The 5,602-nt window shown below is 37.3% G+C and overlaps 1 pseudogene; it reads right to left on the reverse strand.

Annotated features, from left to right (window-relative positions):
* Positions 1-492: 492 nt before the first annotated feature.
* LOC105742915 overlaps positions 493-5,602 on the reverse strand; it is a 14,904-nt pseudogene continuing 9,794 nt past the window's right edge.

The following is a 5,602-nucleotide window of genomic DNA, read 5'->3' on the forward strand; positions in this document are numbered from 1 at the left end:
AATTCTACATGTTTATAATTTTTGGTCTGAAATATTTCTGCTTGAGTTTCTTATATGAATTTCTTATAATGATACATTTTCCAAGTGTCTCTAATTTCTCCACTATATGATTCATCCTGTCATCTCAAAATTTAGCTAGGAAAATGCCATTGATTTTTTTTTCCTTCTGGTATTGTAATTGAACTCAAGACCTTGCACTTGCCAGGCAACCATTGATTACTTTATGCAACTGCAATCTTTTCCTCTCATATAAAGATGGCGGTATGAGTGGTCAAATGAACCCATTTCTCCCTAGTCAGTATAAGACTTTGTACATGTTTAGCTTAACTTTCTGATCCTCTGTTTTCACATCATTTTTTTAAAACACAACAGACATTTATTTAAGGCAGGGTGTCTGTAGACCAGATAATATTTGAACTGTATGTTTTGGGGTTAACCAAATTCATAAAAATATTTTGAAGATTGTTGAATCCACAGACTTCAACCATGTTATTACCTCTTTGTCCATTCTTCTCATTCTTATCTTTCCCAAATAATCTCTTTGAGAAGTGGCTCAAGGTAGAATTTATCCTCCTCATATCCTCTACTGCTCTTTAGGCAAGATCTGATGCTTCATGCTCAGGTCCAGGGCTCTCGTAATACGAAACATCCTGTCATTGTGAAGGTTGTTCTGGAAGCCTTGTTGTGGCTTCTTTTACATCTTCATCTTCATATATTGTATCATCTCGCATTAAGCCCAGCTTACTGAACCCTGCAGCATTGTAATACCACTTCCAAATACCTTTCAGACACCGCCTTGATGCTGCAACAGCAGGGTGGCCTGCTATTTCAACCTGAGAGCTCCATCATTTTAATGTATTTGATTCACTGCAAGTGAGAGAAGCAAAAGTCAAATAAAAATAACTGGTACAAAGATAGTAACTTAGACCACCTAAGCAGAGCTTTATGACTAAACTTCTGACCTCTTTTGTGTGACTTTCACCCCCTCCAAAGGATTTTAGCACCCTTGTCTTATCTCATTATGCTACAAAACTCTTCCTCTCTGTAACACACATTCTGCCATGTTGCCCTCACCTACTGTAGCCCACCAAAGCACCATCAATCTTCTCTGAGAAGTCTGGTAGTGGCATCTGTGCCAGGTTGCCCCTTGTTGCCTTCCAAAATCTATGTAAATACCAATGCTCAAGATTGGAGAGCATCTATAGCTATAGTAAGGCTGCTAGCTGCCAAAGCAAAACCACAGACAAAATCAACAACAAGATCTCTCCATCTGTAATGTCACCACTAACACTATCATGGAACTCAATGTTGCCTCTACTATTCTGTAAGGATCACTGATTTCCCAGTGCTGATGCCAATTTGTGTATCAGTGACCAAAGTAATTTTAAGAAAGCAATTTTTTAACTTGTGTTAATTCTGTTGTACTCCCCACTTCATAAGTTGGCAAGGCTGCCCTGATACTGACCCAGGGACCATAACAGTGCACAAAGCACTGTCCGTGAAATAATCTTTGCATACTCCACACAAATAAAAATCTTAATTTTTCTCTTGAAATAGCTCTTCTTTTCTGTCATTTGCTCCTTCATAAAAAGCCCTTTCTCACCTACAGTCTCCTCATTTTCCAGATGAATGAAGCACACACAACCCTTGTCCTAATTCAGGCTCTACCTCTGACTCTTTCTGCATATAAATATCAGATAAAAGTAATGATTGTGTAGTGTTTTGCAGATTATGTATATAGAGGACTTACAACATTTCTGAGGCACTTGGAAAGCATGTGTGACAGAGGAAGATCTTCACAAGGAGGAGAAGCTGGAGCCTCATTTCTGGTTTCTGAGCAGCATCACACCAGAGCTCTGGTACACAAAGAACTGCAAAATGAATGAATGAAGTCTGAGAAAGTTCACTCCGAGAAAATAGGCTACGTGACACCTGGATGTGCACTGAATCAGGCCTGACCCCCAGAATTCCTCACTTGAGAAGAAAGGCCACCAGATGAGAAAGACCCTTGAAAATGGGGTCAGAGCTGCCTCATCCATGGTTCCTCATCATGGGACGTGCCATAGGAGAAAGAAACACTGAATATGAGAAAATTTTCAACTAAGTTTACATTTTCTCTTGCTTAGAAGTATTGGAATTTGAAATAAAAGCTGTAGGAGTTGAGAAATAATAGTTATTGCCCCCATAAAAAAAATGCAGTCACTTCTCAGTTTCCACAAAAGACTGGTTCTGGATTTCTCTTCACCCCAACTCTAGAACAGTCTGCAGATTTTAAGTCCCTTATATAGTATTGCATAATATTTGTATATCACCTACATCATCCTGCCAAAAATATTAAATTAGTTCCAGATCACTTATAATCCTCACTACAATTTAAATGCTGTGCAAGTAGTTGTTATACTTATTAATTAAGAAATGATTGCGGAGCTGGGGAGATAGCTCAGTAGAATAAGCACTTCCCTGGCAAGTGCAAGGACCTGAGTTCAATCCCCAGTTCCACCAAAAAAATAAAAATAAATAAATAAATAAATAAAAAATGATTGCAAAAACAATGGTGTGCATTGCTGAGACCAGCTTGATGTGGTACACAGCAAGCAGTGATTAATATTAATAAGTTGACATAAAAATAGATTGAATTAAGGGTCTGCTGGTCCTACATGACTTGTGGTGAGACCCTTAGCTGGCTTGTTTACAGGTTACTCCTTAGGCCAAAGGCCAGGACGGAAACTAGCGAATGGTCTGTGAAGTTCTTGTGCCTCAAAGCAAAAGAAACACTAAAGCTGAGAACTTTGACTGGCCCAGATTCCTTCTAGCTCAGCAGTCTTAGCTGGCAGACAATCAGGTTACGAGTTTACCATGGTCTGTTTCTGAGTGCTTTTCCAAAAAATGCTTTGTTTTTCAAATCTTTGAGTCTTGCCTGCATCAGCAGTTCACCCCCAATACTTCCTGCAGCCACCAGCACACCCCCATCAATCTATGCACCTAATAAAGGTCAGGGACACTGAGCCTCATGATGTTACTTTTTCTTTAGTCTGTATTTCATTCTTTCCTCAGTGAGTCATTCTTTCATCAGTGAGCAGGTCAGTGGTCTTAGGTAGTACGTGTTCAGTACTGCAGCATGATTTTTTTCAAATATTTTTAATCCCCTGTTGATCATATTTTTCCACTCTCATTTATTTTTTGAAATCATGACCAGAGGTCAAAGACAGTCAACATGCACACAAGGCCAGTACTCTTTACCTCACTCTTTGAAGAATATCTTCCTGCTTTCCCTGGAATAGCTACCGCTTCTATGAAACATTTCTCTTCCCACTACTACTTCCCTACTCTGCCAAGAATCTTCTCTTTGAGAAATTTATTTGATCTCTGCAGTTTCTCCAATCTGCCATTATTCTCTTATATTTCTTTATCCACAATCTCTCCAACAGATATACTTCCTGCCAGGTAATCTTTTTAAAACTGAACTCTAGTCATCTTTTTTATCAGTGATTCTTGAAACTTTTTAATATTGGAATAAACAAAGAATATTTTTGTAAAGACAGATTCCTTGGGACCATTCTCTAGAAGATCTGATTGCATATATCCAGACATGTGCTTTTTATTTTTTCTTTATAAACATGTAGCATATAATTTATTAACATTTTCAAAGTATATTGTGATAATGCAGTTCTACTTTTCTTTCTCTCTATTAACACAGTAGATATTCAACAGACATTAAAATGCTCAATAAACATGCATTTCTGGATTAAACCAACATGATCATGGTTACATTTTCATTGAATAGCTTTGTATGATTTTTTCCCATAATTTTATTGATAAACAAATAGCAATGAGACACTTTCAAATCAAATCAGTAAGACAGTTTCAATAATTAACACACTACATACAATCTTCCTAGTGGTTAATTGCTGTATAAGATGCGGACTTGAGATCCTGTTTACAAACACAATTAGAACAAATCATTATATTCATTAAGAGAATGTAACTATATATCTATCCTAACCATTTTGAATGCACAGATACAAAATAGATATTCACCTGTATAGCCTTTTTTCTTAAGTTCCATTATTTGAATATTATAGGTGTGTAAATGCAGCAAAATATTCTAAAAGAGTCCAGGAGCCCATAATAGTATTGGGCCTTCTGCTTCACTGGCAATGTCAGAAATTATTGACCTGAATCCCCCACAGCTCAAGATAACAGCATGGCTTTACTTCTTATATTTCGTTTCTATACTTTGCTGCTGGATGGTTAAGACCAAGGTAAAGCAGGACCTATGCAACAAGAGTTGTAGTTTTTGGGTCTGAGAAGATCAGTGAAATGCCATCAGGATTTATCCTGAGATTCTGTACCTCAAATTGTAGAACCTTTGTCAGTGTCAGCCATGTGGAAGAGTCATGGCCATTGCTTGGTCAATGTGCTCTCTGAGAAAGCCTGAGAGAATATTTTCTCTCCGTGTGACTCTCCTTAGGCACACTCTACATCATCGATCACTTACCTCTTTGGCCCTATCATATCTTTGATCAGAAATTTTGGGACACAACCGAGTTGCATGACATTACAGTACAAGTTCTCATAGGTCCTGAGTCTTAATTGATCTTAGAAGGCTAGGGCCAAAATGTTGGCTTTCCTTGCAGCCCTCCTTTTTCTCTAATTTGGTCTGCAAACTTAGGTTGTTAACCACCCAGAAGACAAGCTTATTGTGATTACCATACAACTTAGGCTGTTAAGCTTAACCTCACTATCTGTCTGTATATCAAACATGCTAGGCATAATATGAAACAGGTATTTTTTCATCAAGTATTGATATGTTGAACTTTAAGTCCCTACAGAATATGATAAAAAAAACTTTTAAAAATTAGAATATATTTTAAAAATAGGCATACAGAATTATATACTTCTTATGTTTACACATAAGCCCAAAAATCTCACCATATACAACCTTGAAACAGGACAATCCCACAATATTCCTTTTCCTGTCTCTTGCTTTCATTCACCATCCCCTTCTTCTTGAACATCCACCTACCCGAGAGACATCATAGAAGCAACTGTCATGTCATGACAAGCAGCACATATTCAGAAGACCAGAATGACAGGCACTCCACGCATGAAACTACTATTACAAATTACCATCTGCAGTGCAGTAGATTAGTTCACAGGTATCAGTATATATAGTTAATCAGAGTGAGAATCTTTCCAATTAACTGCTAGATTAAAAGAATCTTTTGAAGATTCTCCAGATCATTGCCTTGCCCATCTTCTACATATAACTGTATGGCTTGACTTATTGATGTTTCCTAGATCTTCCCTTTCCCTCTCTTGATTAGTTAATCCTTGAGATCCTGCTTTCCTTTTACTTGTATTATTCCTATCTATTTGTATTTCTTCTTTTGAGTTCTTATACTAGGGAGACACTATATGATATTTACACATGTGTGTCTGGTTTATTTCACTTATGAGTATATGTTCAAGTGGCATCTACTTCAATATGAAGGCTTCGAATTTATCATTCTTAATAGCTGAATAATACTCCATTGTGTAAAAATACCACATCTTTTTCAACCAATCCTCAGGTGATGGGCATCTTGGTTGTTTCCAAGAT

Source organism: Octodon degus, unplaced genomic scaffold, assembly GCF_000260255.1.
Source record: "Octodon degus isolate 3935 unplaced genomic scaffold, OctDeg1.0 scaffold00082, whole genome shotgun sequence".
In the NCBI taxonomy this organism is placed as follows: Eukaryota; Metazoa; Chordata; class Mammalia; order Rodentia; family Octodontidae; genus Octodon; species Octodon degus.